Genomic DNA, 24,713 nt, shown 5'->3' on the forward strand with positions numbered 1-24,713 from the left:
AACCACTATTCGAGGTAACTACAGGGTCAGGGGGAAAAAAGCTAAGGGCAAATGCCATTATTCGGGATGCTGTTTTATTTATACCTAAGCAGGGACACTAGAGTATGAACCCCCAGCGGCCTGGGTCTTGGGTGGGCCAGACATTATGAGTGGGTGGCTTCTAAGATTTGATGAACCCCCAAATTAAAATTCATCAAAATTAAAACTTAAAAGATTAAAAACTTTTGTGCCTCAAAAGAACACTATCACGAAAGTAAGAAGACAACCTACAGAATAAGACAGAATATTTGCAAATCAGATGTCTGATAAAGGGGCTTATATTTAGGGTGTATAAAGAGCTCGTCCAACCCAACAATAAAACGGCAAATAATCCAACCAAAAAATGAGCAAAGGGTCTGAACAGACATTTCACCAAAGAAGATACACAAATGGTCCCGAGCCATCAGGGAAATACAACTCAAACCACAATGAGATACCACTTCACACTTAGTAGGAGGACTGTGACCAAAAAGACAGGTAACAAGTGTTTGGGACATGGAGAAATTGGAATCAACATATATTGCCCCTGGAAAATAGCTTGGTAGTTCCTCAAAACGTTGAACATCGAGTTACCTAGGTATATACCCCAGGGGAAAAATGAAACCATGTATCCACCCACACACAAAAACTTGCACACAAATGCTCATGGTAGCATTATTCATAATAACCCCAAAGTGGAAAGAACCTAAATACCCATCAGTTGATGAATGGATAAGTAAAAGTCCACACAATGGAATATTATTCAGCAATAGAAAGGACTTAACCACTGCTATATGTGACAACACGGATGAATCTTCAAAACATAATGCTAAGTCAGCCACTAAAGAGCATATGTTGTATGATTCCATTTACTGTATATGAAATTTCTGGAACAGGAAAATGTATGGAGACAGCAGAGCAGTGCTTGCTGCGGTCTGGGGAGGGAATGTGGGGGCAGGTGGGGAATGACTGCTAATTGATACAGTAGTATAATGACCGTGAAAATTGATGGGGGTGATGGTTGCAGAACTCTGTGAATATATTAAAACATTAATTTTTGCACTTTAAACAATTAGGCGAACTATAAAAAATTGTGCAAATGTCCACTTTTATAAATTATTAAATATGTTCTTAACTGGGAAACGATTTTATAAATACAGTTACATTATTGTTTTGTAGATAAAGCACTTTTTAAAAAAAGTCCACAGAGCATAACACAAAATGATACCATTATTCAATGCACTTCATACTGGTTAGGTCATTTGCTGAAATTATATCTATGTAGTGCATTGATCCTGCTTCAAAGGAAGGTATAGCAAGGATTTCCAGCATGATAAACAATGTGTGGACTGAAAAGCAGAAGAAAGTATGCATAGAATTGGGTATGAAGTAAATATTATGCTTTCTTCAACATTCTATCCATAATTGTTGTTTTGAAATAAAAGAACATATTCTAAATATTAACACACACCAAGAAAAATGACATAATCAGTAAAACATGCAGAATACATTCTTAACACATTCTCTCTCTCTCTCTCTCTCACACACACACACACACACACACACACACACACTCTGGCGGCCCTGTCACATCTAGAAACAACCAGGCAACTGTCTGTGGGGAGGCTTCCCGGTATCCCCAAGGAAAGGAACATTTCCTGACTTGCCATCGCCACTGCGGGAACTAGTTACACTCCTAACCCAGGTACAGAGTGGGGAGGAGACCCTGTATTCGCCAGATTGCCTTTCTTTTTTCGGGGAGTGCTCTTGTGTTTTTCAGGCTAAGAGTCTGAGACTGGGGTAAGGGAGGCAGAGGACACTCAGGGGTGCGATAGAGGGTGCTAAAGAGCCGCCCTCAGCGAGCAGCACTGCCACCTTGTGGCCTAGGATGGTCCCACCTCTGGGTGAGGCCCCAGGAACCCAGTGGGGATGCTTCATACTAGGTAGGAGAAAACATTGGGTAATTCAGTAACATCTCTTCAAACATGATTTTTGTCTTCTTAACATAAAGACAATTCATGCTCGCTTTATAAATTCCAGAAAGTTGAAATAAGAAAAAATAAAAACTACCTGTAAATCCAACCTGGAGAGAGAATCAAGGTTGAGTACTTGGATGTATATTTTTCCAGTCTTTTTTTTTTTTTTTAAACAAAAATAGGATTAGACAGTACATACCATTTTTCCTTCTTTTTTTTTTTTAACTTTATTTATTTATTTTGAAAGAGAGGGAGCACGAGTGAGCAGGGGAGGGGCAGAGAGAGAGAGGAAGAGAGAGAGAATCCCAAGCAGGCTCCGCAATGTCAGCTTGGAGTCCCATTTTGGGGCTGGAACTCAGGAACTGGGAGATCATGACCTGAGCTGAAATCAAGTGTTGATAGCTTACCTGACCCAGCTACCCAGGCACCCCCATACCATTTTTTCATAAGCTAAATATATTGTACCAATATCTTTCTACTTGTTAAACATGGTTCTGCAATTTTTTTTTCTAATTAAGGAAAAAGAATGGGCTCCTATATACAAGTCATCCAGCCTCAAATATTGTCAACACATGGTTGATCTCACAACATTTTTGATGCCTGTGCTACATTCTTTTCTTTAGGTGACTGGGCCATAGTTTATCTAATCAACAATAAAGAGGTGAGCATTTAAATTATACAGTTTCTTCACTGATGTATTATTATACTGGCATGAACAACCCTGTTGCTGAATCTTTACAGGAGCCCATAGTTATTTTCTTGGGTAAATACCCAAGTTAATGTTGTTATGAAGTTTGTAAGATTTCTCATATATTATCCAGAGACTTTCCAGAAAAGCTGAATTAGGAGCCTTTTTTTTTAAGTTTATTTATTTATTTTGAGAGAGGGAGAGAGAGAGCAAGGGAAGGGGAGAGAGAGAGAGGGAGAGAGAGGATCCCAAGCAGGCTCCTCACTGTCAGCGCAGAGCCCAGTATGGGGCTTGAACTCACAAACTATGAGATCATGACCTGAGCTGAAATCAAGAGTCGGCTGCTTAACCTAATGAGCCACCCAGGTGCCCCTAGGAGCCTTTTTAAGTATATAAAAAAAAAAATTGAGGACCTTCTCCACATATAACAGTGAAGAGAAACTAGCAGAGAAAACTTAGAATAATAAAAATACTACAAATTCAGCAACATTTTAAAGGGAGTTTTAGTTTTATTAATCACAATTACACCTATATATTTTTTCTTCATATTTTTAATTTTCAAAAATCCAAAACCACCAAAAAGTTGAAAGAATAGTACCATGAGCATCCCTAAACCTTCTATCAAGCATCAACAATTTTTAACATTTTACCACTTTGCTCTTTCTCACTCTAGATGTATGAATGAATTTTCATGGAACCTTTCTTTAAGTTTTATTCACTAAATTATTTTATTTTATTTTAGAGAGAGAGAGAGAGCACACACAAGCAAGGGAGAGGGGCAGAGGGAGAGAGAGAATCTTAAACAGGCTCCACATTCAGTCCGGAGCGCCACACAGGGCTTGATCCCACGACTCTGGGGTCATGGCCTGAGCCGAAATCAAGTCAGATGCTCAACCAACTAAGCCACCCAGGCACCCCTAGAGCTTTATTTATTTAAGTAATCTCTGTACCCAAAGTGGGACTTGAACTCCCAGAGATCAAGAGTTGCATGGCCTTCCCACTGAGCCAGCCAGGCACCCCTTGCTGAACGTTTTGAAAGTAAATTGCAAACATCATGCCCCCTCCTCCCTAAATACATTAGCATGCATCTCCTAAAATAAGGGCATTCCCTTATATAATTACAGAACCATTATCATACCTAAGAAAACTAACAATAATTCCATATGTCATCTAATATTAGTTTACATGAAAATTTCCCCTATTGTCCCCAATTATAGTTTTGAAGAAAATCGGATTCGATCAAAGCTCATGAATTGTTGCAACGTTTAATCCAGATTAGTCACTCCTTTCTTTTTTCCAAGACAGTGTCCTTTTGTAGGCCAGCTTTCTTACAGAATGTTTCACATTCTGGATTTAGTGGTTGTTTCCTCATTGAGTTGTTCAACTTGTTCCTCTGTCCCCTGTGTTTTCTGCAAATTGGAAGTTAGGTCCAGAGGCCTTCTATAAAAGAGGTGTGCCATACTTAATTATATGGTGTCCTGAATGTACACTGTTCTTCCCTCTGAGGTACATGGCTTATATAGTACTCAAGTATTTGTTAGATAAATGAATAATTTGCTTGCATCCTTGTGCAGTGATTTTTAAGAGGCATTACATGAATCACTGGTGATCTTGAAGATATTTTCTCTTTTTTTTTTAAGTTTATTTATTTATTTGAAAGAGACAGAGACAGCATGAGTGGAGGAGGGGCAGAGAAAGGGAAAGAGAGAAAATCCCAAGCAGTCTCCATGCTGCCAGCACAGAGCCCGACTTTGGGCTTGAACCCACGAAACTGGGAGATCATTACCTGAGTGGAAACCAAGGGTCAGATTCTTAACTGACTGAGCCACCCAGGCGCCCCTTGAAGATATTTTCAACAGACATGAGCAAATGAGGAAAACAGGGCTATGGAATGAGTTTTCCAAAAAACCAATTTTATTTCATTTAAAAGACTTGCTAATTCACCTGACAAATTACTTACCAAATTCCAAAGGGAAAAATAGTAATTTAACAGTGGGGAAACACAGTTACCACCATTCTAACCAAGTGATCAAAATTAACATTTCTCAAAGTATGACAAACCAATGTCATGTGCCTCTTGATGTGATATACTGAGAAAGGACACATCACTTCTGTGGTATTCTTGGCAAAAACGCATTACCTGAATATAATCATGAGGAAACATCAAACTCCAACTAAGGGACATTCTACATAGTAACTGGCCTGTACTGAAAAAAAAAAAAAAAAAAAAAAAAAAAAAAGCCAATATCATGAAAGACAAAGAAAGGCTGAGGAACTGCTCAGATTGAAGGAGACTAAAGAGACATGACAGCTAAATGCAGTATGAGATTCTGGATGGGATCCTGAACCAGAGAAAACAATAGCTATTAGAAGGAGGAGGAGGGGAAGCAGGAGGAGGAGGAAGAGGGGGAGGAGAGAGAAAGGAAGAAGAGAAGGAGAGGGGGAGGAGAGGAGGAAGTGGAGGAGGAGGAGGAAGAGGGGGAGGAGAGAGAGAGGAGGAGGAGGAGGTGGGAGGGAGGTGAGGGCTGTAACAGCGGGGTGGGGAGGGACATTACTGGGACATCTGGCAAAATTCGAAGAAGGTACATAGATTAGATAATGGTATTGTATCAAAGATGCTAAATTTCCTGATTTTGATAATAGTACTGTGGTATTTCAGGGTTAAGAGGGGCCATATCTACAATTTACTTTCAAATGGTTTAGGTAATACATTTATTGGTATAGAGACTTCTCTCTCTCTCTCTATTGGTGTGTGTGTGCCCGTGTGTGTAGAGAAAGAGAGAGAACAATAAACCAAATATGGCAGAATGTTAGTACTTTGTAAATCCAAGTGAAGGGTATATAGGAATTCATTGTACTATTCTTGCAATATTTCTGTAAGTTTGCAATCATTTCAAAACAAAAACTCAAAAAAATTGTTTTAAGTTTATTTATTTCGAGACAGACAGAGAGAGAGAGAGAGAGAGAGGACAAGTGGAGGAGAGGCAGAGAGAAAGGGAGAGAGAGAATCCCAAGCAGGCTCCACACTGTCAGTGCAGAACCCCACATGGGGCTCAAGTTCACTATGAGATCACGACCTGAGCTGAGATCAAGAGTTGGCTTAACTGACTGAGCCACCCAGGTACCCCTCAAAAAAAAAAAACTTTTTAAAAAGCACAATGTTAGTAATGCATCTATGTCATTCCCATATTTTTGGAATTAAAGTTTATGGATAAATGAAATGATGGTGATAGTAGATGGTACTTACTGTCAGTAAACTTCTCGGCAAAGTAAAAAGTTAGAAACTTCAATGCTTTTTCCTGGTGTATAAAAATCTGGAAATATGAGAAGCACTATTTTAGTGTGTATCCCTGAAAGGATGGACTCCTGTCTTCATCCAGAGGCAGGACACAGTGTGTCCTCAGTAATGGGCCAAGAATAGCCCTGTGGTGGACTTATGGGGCATGAGGGAACTTTGCACATATCTTCTTGGGCACCCATCCATAGCACATGTCCCGAGTGCCCTTGGAAAGGGGAGTCCTGCCTCTTTTGGCATGTGACTGGCTGTCTAGCCTAGGTGTGGTGGGGAGCACCAGAGCTGATCATAGGGACAAAGTTGACAACATTGTCTCTTTTTGGAGACAGCAACAACCAGGAGGGAAAACCATGGCAAGTGATAAAGGTAGGCTCTTAAATTAAGCCCTGGGCTACATGGGGCTTGAGTCTTGATTGAAGGGGTAGGATTTAGCCAAGCTAGGGGAGAGGGTGATGACCTTCCCTTGGGGGCCCATGAATACAGTCAGTAGGTGCTCAGAAAGTGGCAATGTTGCCTCCATAAACTCCAGGAAACGGGCAGCCAAGACTCTGAGAATTAAACCAGCTGTTGCTTCCTTTACCAATTTTTGGTGGGAATGTTTAGCTGACCAAACAGCAACCCAGGGTGTACTAGAGGGAAGGATGAGGCAAGCTCCCCTCCTCCCCCATCATCCCAGGAGGTCCTTGGAAGATGCTGGACCTTCAAAAGCAGGTGAGGTTAGGAAAACAGGGCTCCATCCCTTTGGGCAGAAAAGGCAGGAACCGAAATCTGCTCTGTGAACCCCAGCAGGCCTGCTGGGCAGGAAGAGAGGTTCCTGCCACACCTCTGGATTCCACTGACAGCTCTGTGAGTGAGCACAAGTGAGGGTACAGACTGGGGGTGGGGCCCAGAGCAGGGTGGAAGGTGGAGTCTCAAGTGGGGACACATACAGGTCACATAAATTCCATCAGGCAGAGTCAGGAGAATCTTCTGTGCTCGACTGGGCCAGTGATCCCAGATGCAAGGAGGGGTTTGGGGGCATGGGTGCTGAGTCAGGGACCACGATGGCAGCTGGGAGAGGGCAATGTTTGGAGTCCCTGTTAAGGACGGATAGTGGTGACTTGGAGAAATAGGAAACCAGAAATAACCACGAGGTTGTGAAAACAGGGATGGGAATGGGGTTGGGGGTTGAGCACCAGTCTTATTGCTGAAGGAGCTAAGTGAACTTGAGCTGTGGTGAGGGTCAAGCGTCAAGGGTGGAGCTGAGGAAGGGTCTGGGGGAGACTGGGTCACTGGGGAAGACAGAGTGATGACGGGCGCGGGTGGGGGGGGGGGTGCTGGGATGGGGAGGACAAAGACGAAGAGGGAAACCCTAGGTCCCTACAGATGGACGTTCAGCAGGTGAGAGTGTCAGAGGCCGGAGAGTTCATGCCTATCCTCAAAACAGAAGTTTGGGGAGCAGAGGGTCATGGCAGAGGCGGGTGGGATGTGGTCATGGGGAGAGGTCAGGAACTCCTGACGTCCTCCGTGGGTGGGAGGCTGCCTGCTTGGCCTTGCCTGCAGGAGGGCTGGCTCTTGTCACTGCTGCATCACCAGCTGAGCACACTGAGGCGGTGACCCTGTTTCACACAGGCCTGTCCCAATCCAAGCAACGTCGGGAGAGTAGTTTTAGATCTGCGGTGTAAAACGTTCTGTTCCGACCAGACACAGCACAGGCCCCCAGGGAGGCACACGGCCGCGCTCTCCGCCCGCGGCGGTTATCCGGTTGGCGGCCCCCCTCCCTGCCGGCCGCCGGGGCCAAGAGGGCGCCCAGTCTCCGCCCCGCCGGCGGCGGCCGAACCGGCTGCGCGAGATCCACGCTGAGGCGGCCGGCACATTCCCGCCGGCTCAGCGCCAGGGGGCGGTGCTGCGAGCGAAAGGAGCCGAGACCTTGACCCCAGCCCGGCCCGTGGGGAGAGAGCGCTGGGCCCTGCGGCGCGTCCTTTCGCACTCCCCCGGCTCGCTGGCTGGGGAGTCCGGGTGGCCGAGGGCCACGGTGAGGACAGCTCGAGGAGAACACAGGGTCCTGTCACCTGCCCGAGCTGTGGGCCTCTGTGGCCAGCTCCCGGGGAAGGCGTGGGCGAGATTCACAGCGGGGCGCGACAACTGAGAGGCGGCTCGGGGCTCCCTGCGTGCCGCCGGTGACCGGCACGAAGCCAGAGTGGAGCGTGAGAGGGAATCATTGGCGCCCCAGACAGGGAGGTTTTGCTGGCCCACGGGTGAGGCCAACTGGAGCTCACCTCAGCCACGTCCCCACCCCACGCGCCCACTCCGGGGCGCAAAGACGCTGCTGTTGTCATAGAAACACTCGCTTCGGCGCTCAGACCTCAGCCCACCGTTTGCAGTGAGGCAGGTTCTTCAGCCAGTCCGGTCCACACGACGTTAAATGTCTGTCATTTATTAAGCCTGTACCCTGCACTCAGGACTGTGCCAGACACACAGATACACAAGATTTGGGTGTTTGCAGCCTACCTTTCCTCCCTGTGCCACCCTTGAAGCGGGATTTACCAACTCCCCTCACTCCTCCAAAAGGTCCACTTACACAAGAGCTTTATCTTGTAGACTGTTTTTTTTTTTTTTTTTTTTTTGGAGGCGTAGAGAGGAGACCAAAGAAGGGGAATTTTACGCATACAGCAGGGTGCAGTATTTCCTTCCATTAGACATCTCTTCCCTTATTCGCCTTTTAGGGTGTTCCTCATCCACCCTTCCTCTGAGAGGGCTCTGAATCTTGCCCAGTCCCAAGCACTCCCTCCAAGATTTTCCTCTCAGCTTTGGCATCTCTCCCCCTTCCTCATGCAGAGAAGAGCAGCTAGGTCCTGCCTTCCTAGAAATGCTCTTGAAGAGGCATGCTCTCACCCACGCTGGACATGGTGCTAAACAAAGACCCTCACATCACCAGCGTTCCCCTTCTGCAGAGATCAGCAATAGTTTTTATTTCTGAAACGCAGTACTTTCTCTCATACAATTGTTCCCCCAAATCCACATGGGGTAGGTATTATTCCCATTTTACAGATGAGGAAACTGAGGCTTGGAGAGATTAAGTAACATCCTCAATATCACATGTAATAAGGACTGAACCAGCATTTAAACAGAAGCAGTCAAGCTCTTTCTCCTGTCCTAAGCAGTCTCATGGTAAGGCAGTTTAAATAGCTACATCCGAAAAATTAAAAAAAAAAAAAGGGGGGGGGCGCCTGGGTGGCTCAGTGGGTTAAGCAACTCACTTCGGCTCAGGTCATGATCTCACAGCTTGTGAGTTTGAGCCCCTTCTGTGCTGACAGCTCAGAGCCTGGAGCCTGCTTCGGATTCTGTGTCTCCCTCTTTCTCCCTGTCCTTTCCCCACTCACACTCTTGTTTCTCTCTCTCAAAAATAAATAAACATTAAAAAAAAAAGATACAGAACAGTTCCATCACTCCAGAAAGTTCCCTCTGCCCTTCTCAGTCTATACCATCCAACAATACCACTGTTTCTGATTTCTTATACCACAGATTAGCTTTTTTTTTTTTACAGAACTTCATTTAAATGGAATCATAGTCCAACTTATTTAGCATAACCCATTTGAGATTAGTCATGCTTAAGCATGTAGGTATCATCAGTAGTTTGTTCTTTTTATTGCTGAGGAGTATCCTGTCGTATGAATACATCACAGTGTGTTTTCAGTTATTTGTTGATGGACATTTGAGTTGTTTCTAGTCTTTGGCTGTTGTGAATTAAGCTGCTATAAACATTTGTAGGCAAGTGTTTCTGTGGACAAAGATTTTTGTTTCTCTTGGTACTTACAAGTTGAATAGTGTCTATTTAACTTTATAGGACACTGTCAAATCACTTTCTAAAGGTTGTAAATGTTGATATCATAAAAAGAGGAAACTGAGGCCCTGCCAGATTCATTTATTGCCCCCAAAATAACTTGTCCAAGTATGTGTGTTCTGGAGTCTTTCTCTAGTTGGGGATAACAGAGAAGAGAAAGCTGGGTCCAGGAAGAGGACAGGCTGTAAGGTGTGAGGGAAGAGGATGCTACTATACCCAAGGGGAGCCAGCCTTGAGGGGCCCTCTCCCCGTCCTGGGGGAGGGCCGTGTGCAGTCCAGCTGGGCCCCTGGGATCCAGCCTGGGGTGTGGCCGACCACACCCCCTGGCCCGCCTCAGCTCTCTCAGACTTCCGCACCAGGAAGCAAGGCAGTAAGCTGCCCTTTCCACCCCGGCTCCGGTGAAACACCAGACTAGAGCTCTTTGCCCGGGATGATTCTCTGCGGATTCTGCAGGGGGGATGCACTCCACCTCCAGAGGCTGGTGGAGGACGGGTTTCCACCTCTTGGAGGGGATCCGGGAGCCCCCTCCGGCCTTGGCCTTAGCCCGCGTCTTTCAGACTTGGCTGCCCCTGCTGCCGCCAACGCCAGCAGCCTGCACAGCACGCGCTGGCCTCTTACGTCTTTTTGTCTCTTCTCCACTAAGTGATTTTTCAGGAGGCAGCTCACATGAAGCGAGATCACATTTGTATCATAAAATCAAACATCTCAGCTGAATTATCCTTTGGCTGGAAAGACACCAATTCGAAGATTCTAACAATAGCGTTGTTGACATTGAAACAGGAGTGGAGGAAATAGATTTTTTATAGAGAGGAAATCGATTTTTAAATGTTGGCGTTTGATACAGACAGCCATTTGAACCAGAAAATACCATCCAACATACAATAGGTAATTGACTAAATAGAGAGCAAACACATTTTCATCAATGAGATGGAAACTGCCTTTTTTAAAAATCTGAAGATACACTCTCAGGAGGCCCAATTTACCTGGCAACTTTCTATCTTCCTTGTCCTTTCATGCTAATATTTTGATTTATTTGAAAGGAAGAAGGGAAAATGCATAAGCAGTGCTCATGATAAAAGAGATGAAAGTCTGAGAGGCCTAATCAATCAACAAGTTGTCCTTAGACCCCTGCTGGCTGCCTAGGTTAGCCTATGTGGAGGCTCCAGCAGAGGTGAGGGCTGGTGGTTTTGCTGAGAAGACAAGACTTGGGCAGAAGAAGCAATTACTGAGTCATACAAGATGATCTATACCATACAATAAAGTCACTGGCCATGAAAATTCACATTTCCCAAGACCATCATCATCCTACCAACACTGCATTCAAAGTTCTCTGAGATCTCATTACTTTTTAAAATTTAGCTTATTGATTAGGCAATACATTACCCAGGTTCAAACATTAGGAGATTTTTTGAAACATTTTCACAAAAGTCTCCTTCCTATGGTAGGAAGTCTCCTTTCACATTTTCACAAAAGTCTCCTTCCTATGGTAGGAAGTCTCCTTTCACATTTTCACAAAAGTCTTCTTCCTTAGCTACTGGTTTTCATCTGCCCCTCCTCCACTGTTATTTATCTGATCCCAGAGTTTATGTGCCAATAAGCACACAGGAATAATCTCCCCTTTTTTTTGCACAAAATGTAGCATACTGTTCACACGGTTCTGCATCTTGCTTTTTCCCCTTAATGTATCTTGAAGATCTTTCCATGTCAGCATACAGAGAGGTTCCTCATAAAAAAAAAAAAATGTACTTTTCATAGTATGATAATGTTCCACTGTATGAATGAGCCATGAATTAATTATCCAGTCCTCTTATCTATAGATATTTAGATTGTTTCCAGTGTTTTTGCTATTAAAAACAATAAGGCAAGGAGCCTGGGTGGCTCAGTCATTCATTAAGCATCTGACTTTGGCTCAGGTCATGATCTCACGGTTTTGAGTTCCAGCCCTACATCTGGTGAGCTTGTGTCCCGCTTCGGGTGAGCCCCACTTCTCTCTCTCTCTCTCTCTCTCTCTCTCTGCCCCTCAGGGAATTCTCTTTCTCTGCCCCTTGCTCACTTGTGCCCTCTCTCTCTCTCAAAACAAAACAAAAACCGAAAAAAACAATAAGGCAATGAATGACCCAGTATACATGTAATTTTGCATGTTATATTTTTGAGATACATTCCTTGAAGTGGATTTGCTGGGTGTAAAGGTAAGTGCATTTTCGGTTTTGTGGGATATTATCAAATTGCTCTCCACAGAGATTGTCCCAGATGACCCTCCCCTGTTTCCCCATACCCTCCCCTACACAGTGTCGTATCAAAAGTTTAGATTTTTCCCAAACTCTTAGTGAAGATGTTCTCTCAGTGTCGTTTTCACTTACACTTATGAACGAGGTTGACCATCTTGTCATATAAGTAAGGGTCTTTGTATTTCTTTTCTGTGTATAATCTTTTATATCGTTTGCTCATTTTTCTGCTAGAGTCTTAGTGGGTTTTGTTTCTGGTTTTTGTTTCATTTTCAAGAGTCCTCCGTATAACAGGGAAATTAGATTTTCGTTATTCAAGTTGCAGATATTTCCCCAAATTTTACATTGTCTTTTGAAGCTTTGCTTACAGTATTTTTGCCATGCAGGAGTGTTTCCTTTTTAGTGTGGTTAAATATATCAATCATTTTGTGTGTGTGGTTGCTGGGACTTAGTCATAGATAAAATGACCTTCCCACTTTAAGGGAGGAGCTTATGAAAACAACAGAATATATTTTTGAGAGACTATTTTTAAAAGTTTATTGATTTATTATTTATTTAAATAATCTCTACACCCACCATGGGGCTTAAACCCACAACCCCCAAATCAAGAACTGAGTGCTCCACTGACTGAGCCGGCCAGGTGCCCCTTTATAAGACTCTTTACAAGGCATTTATTGCATATCATTATCAATGCCTGCCTCACATTAGTACATAAGTAAGCAAGATATGATAAAAGTGACTGCTCTTTTAAACAGAAAAATGTCCATATTCAGATATTTTTAGATGGTTTTACTTATTATGTTTTCATCACATAAAGAACAGAGGTTTAATTCCTTGACCAATTGCCAGATTCAGAGCTGGAGAGCAGATTCAGAACTGGAGAGCCCATTCAGAGCTGGGAAATCTCAACTTAGTGTATATTTTTATAGAATGTATGCTTTCACATCAAAGGAAGAAGTATTCGTGAAGGGAATTGATGCCTCTACTCTATATAAAACTATTACAATAAATATTTTTGAACAGAATACTCAGGTAAGGTACAATCATAACAAACTCTGGACCCACCTCAATCCATCAAAAATCAATACATATTTAGCAGATGCCTGCTGTGGCGAGGCACTGCTAAGCACTGTGAGGAATATAGAGAAATTGCAGGGTCATTGTTCATGTTTACCCTTTAATATTTTACATAATTTTGCACATATTTATATGACAATTTAGGCATTAAGTCATCTTTCTAAGACAAATCATCCAGAAACGTTGGCCAGGAGAGAGCAAATATGAATAACGATGTGGTTTTTGTTACTAAAATTAAAAAAGGAGAAGAGGTGATACTTCGCTTCTCTTTTACCAACTTCAGGGGTGATACAGAGGAGGCCAGACTGCAGTCTCCCTTGAATTGGTGTATCTCCCTTGAATTGATGTATCTTGAGTTCTCTCTACATCTACCCTCCTAATGAAGTGAATGGAGGTGGATGGTAGTCATCTTGTCATGCCCTCCTTCACTCTCCAATGCCTAATTCATTCCAACTTGAGGGAACACTTTTATGACCATTGCTTTTGGGGCAATAAAGTAGTATCCCTATAAAACATGAGTAATTATGCAATCTTTTATTATCCCTATTTATTATGTAGTGCAGTGTGTTATCGAATGTGCTTGGGGGAAGCAGTGACAAGAGGTATATTGAATGGTGAAGTCTCCAAATACATTCAGACATTTTTGCATTCATCCTTATGGATATAATTTCCATCTATTAGGTAGTAGAGATGGAGGGCAGTCTATTAGACTCCATGCTCCTTTTTCATCATACAGTGTTTTTCTAGAAAGGGGCTCCCCATCCAGGAACTGTATTTCTAGCTCCTCTTATGTCTAGGAGGGACCACGTGCTAAATTCACATGGATGGAATATGAACAGAAGTCACTGTGTACCACTTTCAAGCCAGGTTTAAGAAATCTAGGTTTCTTGCTTCAGATTCTCTGCCCCTCCCCCACTCGTACTCTATCTCCCAAAAATAAATAAAACATTAAAAAAAAAAAAAAAAAAGAAATGTAGGTTTCTTAAGTTGTCTCTTTGCTGACTGGCTGCAGAGGATAACAAAGCCCTGGGAGATGGTGTAATGCTGTGATGGTGATGGGGAGGGGCAGGGATGCCCTGGGCCTAAATCACTAGAGGAAGAATAAATACCAACTGAAACCATTAACATTGGACTGTTATGAGGGAGAAATATACCACTGTGGTGTTAAATCTCTGAAATGTTGGGGTTCAGACATTACAGCAGGTAGCATCACCCTAACTAAAACAAAAATCCTTTCATTATAGGGTGCTTTTTCCTGGGCTATCACTTCAATATGGAATGTAGATCAGTCGTCTATCTCAGCTGCATAAGTTTGGTCCCTCGGTCCTTATGAAGGTTATCATTAAGTTGACTGTTCTTTCTTTAGCCATGTTCTCATTTAGTGACCCGGATGAACAATACAAAGTCTAAAATGAAATTTGCAGACAAATACAAAGCTGAAAGGGATGGCATGATGCTCAATGAGAGAATCAAGATCGCACATTTTCTAGATTGGAATGATGGGTCAAGAGTAACAAGATGAAATTTAGGCATGTATTGAAATGATATGCTTTCAGGGGCGCCTGGGTGGCTCAGTTGGTTAAGCGTCCAACTCTTGATTTCAGCCCAGGTCATGATCCCAGGGGCGTAGGACTGAGCCCTGCATCGGGATCCACACTCAGCACAGATTCTCTCATCTTAAGATTCTCTCTCTCTCTCCCTCTGCGCCTCCCTCCATCTCTCTCTCAAAATTAAAAAAAAAAGAGGGGGCACCTGGGTGGCTCAGTCGGATAAGCGTCTGACTTCCGCTCAGGTCATGATCTCACAGCTTGTGAGTTCGAGCCCTGCATCGGGCTCTATGCTCAAAGCTCAGAGCCTAGAGCCGCTTTGGTTTCTGTGTCTCCCTCTCTCTCTCTGTCCTTCCCCCCCACTCTTGCTCTGACTCCCTCTGTCTCTCAAAAATAAAGAAGCATTAAAAAAAGTTTTGATTAAAAAAAATGAATGATATGCTTTCATAGACAGTGGTTTGAAACAATTGCAGTGATTCATACATTATGATGAATAGGGATGTGCAACATATGATACGCAATGAAAGAAAAAAAAAGGCATCATTTCTGCCAGGTGTAAGGGAAAAGTGATTTTTGTGCTCCATGAGATGCAGCTTACGCTCCAGTCACCTGAATAAAGAATCTGGGTCAGAATGCTTTGAATTGTCACCTATATACTTTGAGTGGGTTCACTTCTCCAGACACGGAGACTTCCCTCCACCTGGAAGACCTTGTTTATTTGAAGGACGAGACACGCATCAGAAAGACCAGACTCAAAAAGATTAAAACCTACAGCTTGTTTCTAAGCATCGACTATATTCAAAGAAAATAAAGAAATAAATAAAACCTTCATCTTTTAAAATTCATTAAAACTCACATTTATAGAAAAATGGGGACTTGTTCTATGTCAGACTGTCTAGGTGTTGACCTCAGTGGTGAAATGGAATATGGTTCTGTGTGAAATTACCATAACAATAATCACTCATCTTTACAGTGCTCTGGAGTTGAGCCGTCCAATAGAAATATAATGTAAGTCATACGTACAATTTTAATTTTCTAGTAGCCACATTAAAAAAAATAAAGAGGGGGAGCCTGGGTGGCTCAGTCGGTTAAGTGTCTGACTTTGGCTCAGGTCATGATCTTGCAGTTTGTGGGTTTGAGCCCCGCGTCAGGCTCTGTGCTGACAGCTCGGAGCCTGGAGCCTGCTTGGGATTCTGTGTCTCCCTCTCTCTCTCTGCCCCTCCCCACTCGTGCCATGTCTCTCTCTGTCTCTCAAAAATAAACAAACATTAAAAAAAAAGAAACAGGTGAAATTAATTCTAGTAATATATCTTATTTAACCTGATATATTATCATTGTGACATATCTTCCATAGGAAAAATTATTAATGAGATTCCTTGCATTTTTTTCATACTAAGTATTCAGAATCTGTGTATTTCACACTCGCAGGACATATCAATTCAGACTAGGCATTTTACAAGTGTTCAGGAGCCACATGTGGCTAGTGGCTCATGGATTGGCACAGTTTTTCTTTTTAATATTTTTTTTATGTTTATTCATTTTTGAAAGACAGAGAGAGACGGAGCACAAGCAGGGGTGGGACAGAGAGAAAGGGGGGGACACAGAATCTGAAGCAGGCTCCAGGTTCTGAGCTGTCAGCACCAGAGCCTGATGCAGGGCTCGAACTCATGAACCGCGAGATCATGACCTGAGCCGAAATTGGACGCTCAACCGACTGAGCCGCCCAGGTGCCCCGGATTGGCACAGTTTTAGTGAGGGACACTGTCTCATCTAATCCTCTGCTGTAGGTATTATTGTTCACATTGTACAGATAATAAAATTTCTGCAGAACTGAAGCGATTGCTCCAAGACACACAGCCCTAATGGAAGAATCAGGACTCAAAGCCAACTTTCCCAATGGGCAGTGTATCCGGGTATTAAGTGGGTTGACATGGAGTCACATGGAACTGGCTTCAAATCCTGACTCTGACGGTTACTTAACTGTGTTACCTTTGGCACATTTTTTTACCCTGACACTCAGTTTTATTATCTGAAAAATAGTGATAATAAGAACTCTCATCGGCTACTGTGGGATTAAATGAGACAATGCATGCAAAGTGCTCATCACAGCGCTCACCCACGGCAAGTAGCATGGTCATTACCTTGACAACATGCCTGGTGCTCTTTCCACCTTCCCCACACTGCTTCCCAGGAGCTTCTTGCATTCAATGAGGGTTCATTTTTTTTTTTTTTTAATGTTTATTCACTTGAGAGAGAGAGAGAGAGAGAGAGAGAGAGAGAGAGAGAAGCAGAGAGAGAGGGAGACACAGAATCCAAAGCAGGCTCCAGGCTCTGAGCTATCAGCACGGAGCCTGATGCGGGGCTCGAACCCACGAACTGCAAGGTCATGACCTAAGCCAAAGTCGGTCGCTTAACCGACTGAGCCACCCAGGTGCCCCAATGGGGGTTCATTTTTGATGGGTAACTCTTACTGCCTGTTCTGACTCCAAAGGGCCTCACCCTTCTACATCACAGCTGCTTTGCTGTCCATCTTGTTTAAATACATTGTTGCCACCTTCCAACAGCCCCAGGGTGCTGACAAACCACAAAGCAAACCCGGAAATGTTGTATGCTAACCACACAGTCCCATTCTGAGATCCCCCATCAAAGAGCCACCTCATGGCTGTGGGGGGGTCATAGGAATACCTGGCACTTGGTTCTGGGACTGTCCACTCCTTCTTTAAGCCCTCTGCAATCCGCACAGCGGACGGGAAGAGGTTGAATGTCCCCAGGCAGGACCTGGGTGTTCTCCTAGCCTCCTCCCTGCCTGGCACTGATATGCTCACTTATCTGCAGTGTCGTAACATGACCCCTTCCCCCAGAGCCAGGTTTAACCACCCGCAAGCCAGTAACACAGTGTTTTTTACCGCCCTGAACGAAATACTTTAATAAAATATGGGGTTGGAGTATCGAGCCCACAAGTAGAAATATTGTGGTGCTCACATAAGCCATGAGCACCGGTGAGAGACCGCCTCCAAAAGTGTTTTCTTTGCCATCGTAGAGCAAGGAGTTTGCTGAAGACAGGCTCTCAAAAGCTTGACATGTAATGAAGTGAAATCCTAGTTCATCCACTCGTTCAACAAATATTTATTGAGCCCCTACCACAGGCCAGGTGTGCAAGATGCTGGGGATGCAACAGTGGGCAAAAGACAAAATTGCTGCCTTGCATGGCCTTATCTTTTCAAGGGGGATGTAGATATAAATCAAATATAGGATTACAAACTCTCGTAAGAGCTACAGAGGGGAGGGAGCAAACCTCCGAGAGATCTGATCTGGTCTGTGGGTCAGAGGAGGCTGCCCTGAGAAGTAACAACTGAGCGGAGGAGGCATAGCCTATGTGAAGGGAGGCATCTTGGCAGGGCGGAAAGTGTAGCAAGGATTATGCTGGAGTCACCTCAGGGTCCAGAATAACAGAGCTGGCTCTCAAGAGCCTCTCTTACAGGAAGGCCCTCTCTGTGCCCTGGGAAAATGGCAGAGCAGAGAGATTTTGGGATTCAGGTTAGACTCTGGGGGCTCCACAACCAGCATCCCTAAGTAAGAAAGGTAGAAAAATGCTGCCCCAAACTTCTAGCAGAAGCAAGCCCGGTGGGCAGGTTGGAGAGAGCCGGGCTACGTGACAGCATCCGGAGAAACTAGCCGATGGCCCATTCACAAGCCAGACTGTTCAGGATTTGGCTAGACGAGAGGGAGAGAGAGAGAGAGAGAGAGAGAGAGAGAGAGAGAGCGCACTAGGCTTAGTGATGGTGGAAGAACCCTCCCACCCCCTGAATTGAGAGGGGATGGCAGCTGCAGCTGAATGTCACAAGGGCTGGGGTAGTGGCCCCGGTTTCTTTCAGCACTCAGTGGGCAGAGCAGTAAGGAAATGGTGGCTACAGAGAGTGGCGGATGGGAAAGGCAGGAGCAGGGACGGCAGCTTTAGCTGAGTGTAAGCAAGTGGCATTCACCCAGTGGAGAGGGTGGGCCCGGGGTGTTAGGGTCTCACCCAGTGACGTTAGCGTGTCGGGGGCTGGCCACTAGAAGTCCTTGCTTTTTCCAATGCCCTTGACTGACCTCCAGACTGTCACGTTGCAGAAATAAGATGATAAAACCCCCAAAATGTCCACAGTTGCAGGGTATGTGTGGGGAGCGCAGCTCACGTTCCCATGAAGCAAGTGTCAGTCTCTCAGGGGACATTTTCAGCAGCACTGAGAAGCAGCAGGTGCAATAACCACCTGGCACATTCAGAGTTTAAATAAGATCTAGGACATGAGAAACAGCATTTAGTGTAGGCTCTGACTCTTGGGGTGCCCACTCTTCCCTCATTTTTGTAGATCTACCCACAGCTGAGATACATATCAAGAGAAAATAGGTAAGAGTAGGGAACTTTCACATTTATGGTCATTTAAGGAAATGTAAATAGAAACCCATTAAATACTTAAAATTTTTTTTTTAATATTTATTTATTTTTGAGAGAGACAGAGACAGAACTGCGAGTGGGTTAAGGGCAGAAAGAGAGGGAGACACAGAATCCGAAGCAGGCTCCAGGCTCCAAGCTGTCAGCACAGAGCCTGACGCGGGGCTTGAACTCACGAGCTGTGAGATCATGACCTGAACCAAAGTCATTGGCTCAACTGACTGAGCCACCCAGGCGTCCTGAAACCCATTGAATACTTTCTTAAAGCAAAGTTCAAAAGTCACTTTTATTGTTAAATTGTTTAACATTTTGAGTACTTGTAGTAAGCTAAGTCTGCGAGGCTGAACCAAGGGTTGGACATAGTCCCTATCCTCATGAAGGTCACTGGCTAATGGGGGGGGAGAGCTATCAATTCAGTAATTGCACTAACAGATATGTAATCATGCAGTCAGGGGAGCCATAAAGATGAGAGATATGTCTCACTGTGGGAGCTTATGACAGGCCACTTGATCTACTGCAGGGGGTCAGGGGAGCTGCTCCCCTGAGGAAGTGACAACTGAGAAGATCTGAATGATGAGGAGTTAACCAGGCAAAATGAAGTGGAGGCCGAAGAAGGAGAACATTTCAGACAGAGGGGACAGCATGTGCAGAGGCCCTGTGGCAGGCAGGGAAGCCGGGGTAACTAAGGAACAGGAGGTGTGTTCTAGGAAATGGAGGTCAGAGAGGAGGACAGGAGCTGGATGGACCATTCAGGGCTTATGGCTGTGTTGGGGATGTTGGGTCTTCACCTTAAGAACAGAGGGAAGCTATGAGACACCTGGGTGGCTCAGTCGGTTGAGCACCCAACTCTTGATTTTGGCTCAGGTCATGATTTCACAGTTGGTGAGTTCAAGCCCTGCATCGGGTTCTGTGCTGACAGCTCAGAGCCTGGAGCCTGCTTCGGATTCTGTGTCTCCCTCTGTCTCTCTGCTCCTCCCCTGCTCGCACTCTGTCTCTCAAAAATAAACATAAAAAATAAAAAGAACAGAGGGAAGCTATTGAAGGATATAAGCAGAGGTGAGTGGGAATGGCGCAATGGTGGTTTGGGGAGAGAGAAAGGAGGCTACTGCAATAGTCCAGGCACAAGATAATGTTAGTTGTCCTCAATTTTGGTACTAGGGAGATGGAATGGAGATAGAAGTGGAGATGTTCTGTAGGTAGAAGGGATGGGATTGGTGACTGACTAGAATCTGCACTTGGGGAGAAAAGATACTAAACAAGATTTCGAGGTATGTGGCCGTGGAACTGGATGAATCGTGGTCATGTTCATGGTGACAGGGACGGAGCACAAAAAGCAAGCCTTGCTTTTTCACCATTCTCTCCTCTCCCTTTCCCTTCCCTTTTCCTCTTTCCCTTTTCTCTCGTCTCCTTTTTCTTGGGGGAAAACCGTGAGTTTTGGACTGAGTTGGTGATGTTAATTAGCAGTTGGACACAAGAGTCTGTAACTTAGAGGGGGAGGCTTGGGCTAGAGATCTGTGTGTGAGATGATTGGCACATATGGTATTTGACATAGGGCTGGGAAGAAAGCATACAGGAAGAGGGAAAGGGGCCCAGGAAAGATCTTGATGAGTTTCAACACTCAATGGCTGAATGGAGATAAGACCACGAGACAGCCAGAGCAGTAGGGTCTGAGAGTGAGAAGAACACCAGTAGAGGGGATGTCCAGAAATCTAAGGGAGAAGGGTGTTTCAGGAAGGAGACAGTAGGGCGCCTGGGTGGCTCAGTTGGGTAAGTGTCCATCTTTGGTTCAGGTCATGATCTTTCGGTTCATGAATGTGAGTCCCACATCAGGCTCATTGCTGTCAGCACAGAGCCCACTTCAGATCCTCTATCCCCCTCTCTCTGCCCTTCCCTTGCTTACTCTGTCTCTTTCTCAGAAATAAATAAACATTAAACATTTTTTAAAATAAAAAAAATAATTAAAAAGAGGAAGGAGAAGTGGTTCACAGGACTGAATACTGCTGGGAGGTCAAGCTAGATGCCCACTGGATCTAGTGAGTCAGCAGTCACTAGATTTTGACCTTGGGGAAAGATGTTTCTGTGGAGTGACATGGGCCAGGGTGAGGAATGAATAGGAAGTTAGGAAATGGAGACAGCGAGTATAAACAACTCTTTCTAGAAGCTTGATTATTCTGTTAGAACACGCAATTGTGATGTTGAAACCTGTGCATTAGCATTCACTGAAGCAAGTGCCATATTTCAATGGAAAGAGAGCCATCATTTGTCAATGGGAAATCCACATGCTAACAAAATTGGCACCCCCCCCCCCCTTAATGAATCTGGGGAGCATTGATTCTGGTGAGATTGCTACATATATCAAGGCAGCAACAAGACAAATGCCCTTCATTTTGAGTCTGCGTCGGTAAACCTAAACAGCATGATCTGTATGTGCAGATCGTTTGGTAAACACTTACCGATACTGGGGCATTTTTAGCCCCTTGATCTGCTAGAAGACAGGAAGTGACAGGGAAAGAGACTCATCACAGTGATGGATACGTGCATCAGAATGCCTTGCTCATGGCATGTATCAGCACCCAGGTCTCCCCACCATTGCCTGTGACGCTTCAAACAGCACTGAGGCCACCTCGAGACTGAGAGGAAGGGTCTGCTATGGAAACACAGGTATGTGACATTCATTCTACTCTGACAAATGAGAACCACAAGGGACCAGGATTCGGAGACTGAAACACACACTAACACCCTCAGCTTTGATACCCAAAGTCAAAGGCAGAGGATTATTTCGGTCATTTTGGATCCCAATACTTCAGACATTTTGACCCATTTAAAGACATTGACAACACTCATTTGATACTGAATAGGAATAGCACATCTCTTTTTGATCTGTGTGCATATGCCCCAAATCTCCTAACATCTGACTCCCAAAGGCTCTGATTTAGAGGCTGGCACCCCTCTTTCTATTTTATTCTTTTTACCTGGCAAGAAGCAGATCCTGAAAAGTTGAAATACATGTCAGGAGAATAGAGAGTGTTTGAAACTTTCAAACTGGTGTTCATCAGGGCAAGTATCTGTGTGGCACATCATATTGACCTCAGAGATGTTATACACTGAGAGTGTTGGTGCTTAGTTAAACATGGCTTGGGGCACCCTTGAAACATATTTACTCAGCCTGGGTGGCTCAGTCGGTTAAGCCAACTTTGGCTCAGGTCACGATCTCGCAGTCCGTGAGTTCGAGCCCCGCATCGGGCTCTGTGCTGACAGCTCAGAGCCTGGAGCCTGTTTCAGATTCTGTGTCTCCCTCTCTCTCTGACCCTCCCCCGTTCATGCTCTGTCTCTCTCTGTCTCAAAAATAAATAAACGTTAAAAAAATTCTTTAAAAAAAAAAGAAACATATTTACTCATAGAGCGTGCATATATTAAAGGGAAGAGTTTTCAGAGACAGTTATTTGACAGCGACAGTTATCTGTGCTCAGACATCTCATGCTTGCTTCTCCTCATGCCTTAGCTCCTTGTTGGGTTTAAGAAAGATGCCAGAGTTGCCAAACTAGCCGTTTGGACCACAATTCACTCTAATAAATGCTGCCGTCTCCACGTCTTTGGAGGAGGAGAATGAGGTAGGTGAGCTCAGGCAGAACGCCCACGTGGACAAGACCAGAGGACCTCAGGGTCTCCTGGCGGAGCTCACCTGGTACCAGGGGAAGAAGACGACCTCCTTCCCAGGTGAATGTAGAGTGCCTGGAAAAGGCCCCCTGGGAGAAGGGTGGCAATGGTGACAAATTACAATCACCGAACTCCCCCAGTGTGCAAGTGAGGAATCCTCCAACAGGAGTTAGACATTAAAATGTAAATGCCTATGGCCCTGCAAGAGGTAATTCTGAGATTTAAATTCACCCTCTGGTGTAAGTGATGCTTCCAGAAAATTGGTCGGGCTTGAAGGAGAGTGGGAGAAAGACCGGAGCAAAAAAGGCGAGGGGTGCTGCAGGTAGGGGTGGGGTGGGCTTTGTCCGTGCAAGGCAGACAGAATCCACATTTTGGTGTTAGCTCAGGGCTGGGTCAGACAGGGAGGGAGGGGAGAGAGAAGGAGAAACCATCAGAGACGGGAGCGGGTTCTTTCCACTCTTGGGCGCCCTGCTCTGGGTTGTTGGACAGTGGGCATGTCAAGGAGGCGCGACCCTTGGGCTGCCCTCTCTGTGAGCATTAGGCACTCATTTGCACAAGGTTGCCTCCGACCGCCTTTTCAAAGTCTTGACAACTACCATGTCAACGCAGGACCTTAACATTGGTTGCAAGACATGCTTTTTTGGAGCCTATGCTCAGAAGAATCAACCTTGTCCACCACCTTCACTTTCTGAGAGAATGAAGGTGATAGTTGGTGGGGACCAAACCAGATTCAGGCGAAGGACCCCACTGAATTCTTCTATCCCTAGTTTAATATGATGGTTTTAGCATTTGCACATGCCCTTTAAATAACATTTAGACTCTTAAAAGTTTCCATGTGTCTGTGTATGCATGGACTTCTCACTATTATAACTTTTATTTGTTAGGAAAAAGAGTTTTTATAATGACCGGTAATATAACCTAGTGTTTAAGGGAGTAGGTCTTAGAGCCAGATGGCCAGTGTTCAAATTCCAGCTCGTGTTTGTGAGCTGTGTGACCTTGGGCAAATTACTAAACCTCTCTGTGCCTCACTTTCCTTCTCTATAAGTTAAGCATGATAATCACACCTGCTCCATGGGGTTGTTACAAAGATTAAGTGAGATCATACACAGAAAGCCAGGACAACACCTGGCATGTAGTAGCACCTAATAAAAGCAAACCATTTTTGTTGAGAGTTGAGGAGCTTTGCTTCCATAATGTCCTCCCAGCTCCCTAAATCACAGTTCAAGATGTTTCTCTGTCCTTGTATTTCCTATAAATTGGCAGTTGGTCATCTCACATTTTGTGAGGTTAGCAGCTGTTGAGGCTCAGTGCCTAGAGATCTATTTTCAGTGGGGGTTGCAAAATGATGATATTCCATCATTGTATTTTTTTTTATTAATTGGGGTACTTTATTTTTAAAATGCTTCATTTCGTCTACTATTTGGTTTACCCAGTGGTAAAGTTCAATAGAAAGGCAAGATCAGTGCTTGATTCTTTGCTTTTATTTACCAGTTTTGAAGATAATGACTATCATTGTCTGAAGATTACTGGTTTTTAAGTAGCAGTATGAACTCATAAATGTGAACACAGCTAATGGTTTTAATCAGCTACAATCATCATCCTTTTTGAAGTGAAAACTTTTTAAGTGGGCTCCTGCATCTTTTGACCTGACAGCAGTAGTCCTTGATCACTTCCTTGCTATCTAGTAAAACAAGATGCCCAGGCTGATCTTGTACATTTCCTAGCTCACAGCTGAAATCAGCCATTTCTCCAAGAAGCTCTGCTTTCTTCTTGTAGAAAATGGTATTCGAAGACTACAATCTAGATACTATGCTGGGGTGGGGGCGGGTAGCACCTGGGGGGCTCAGTTGGTGAAGTGTCTGACCCTTGATCTCAGGTCAGGTTTCAATCTCAAGGTCGTGAGTTCAAGCCCCATGTTGGTCTCCACACTGGCATGGAGCCTACTTAAAAAAATAAGAATAGGGGCGCCTGGGTG

General features: G+C 44.5%; 1 long non-coding RNA gene across 7 annotated transcripts in view; it reads right to left on the reverse strand.

Annotated features, from left to right (window-relative positions):
- The window catches only part of LOC107179592, a 65,572-nt gene that overhangs the window by 29,094 nt on the left and 11,765 nt on the right, over window positions 1–24,713 (reverse strand). For 4 of the 7 annotated variants that reach the window (XR_006218667.1, XR_006218668.1, XR_006218665.1 and 1 more), the window contains exons 1-2: window positions 8,236–8,268; window positions 5,930–5,996 (exon numbers count right to left, since the gene is read on the reverse strand). This is a non-coding gene — a long non-coding RNA (uncharacterized LOC107179592). Of the gene's footprint in view, window positions 1–5,929; window positions 5,997–8,235; window positions 8,269–24,713 lie in introns of those variants that run through there. The other 3 variants (XR_006218664.1, XR_006218669.1, XR_006218666.1) reach the window with 1 other exon arrangement.

This window comes from Panthera tigris, chromosome B3 (genome assembly GCF_018350195.1).
Source record: "Panthera tigris isolate Pti1 chromosome B3, P.tigris_Pti1_mat1.1, whole genome shotgun sequence".
In the NCBI taxonomy this organism is placed as follows: domain Eukaryota; kingdom Metazoa; phylum Chordata; class Mammalia; order Carnivora; family Felidae; genus Panthera; species Panthera tigris.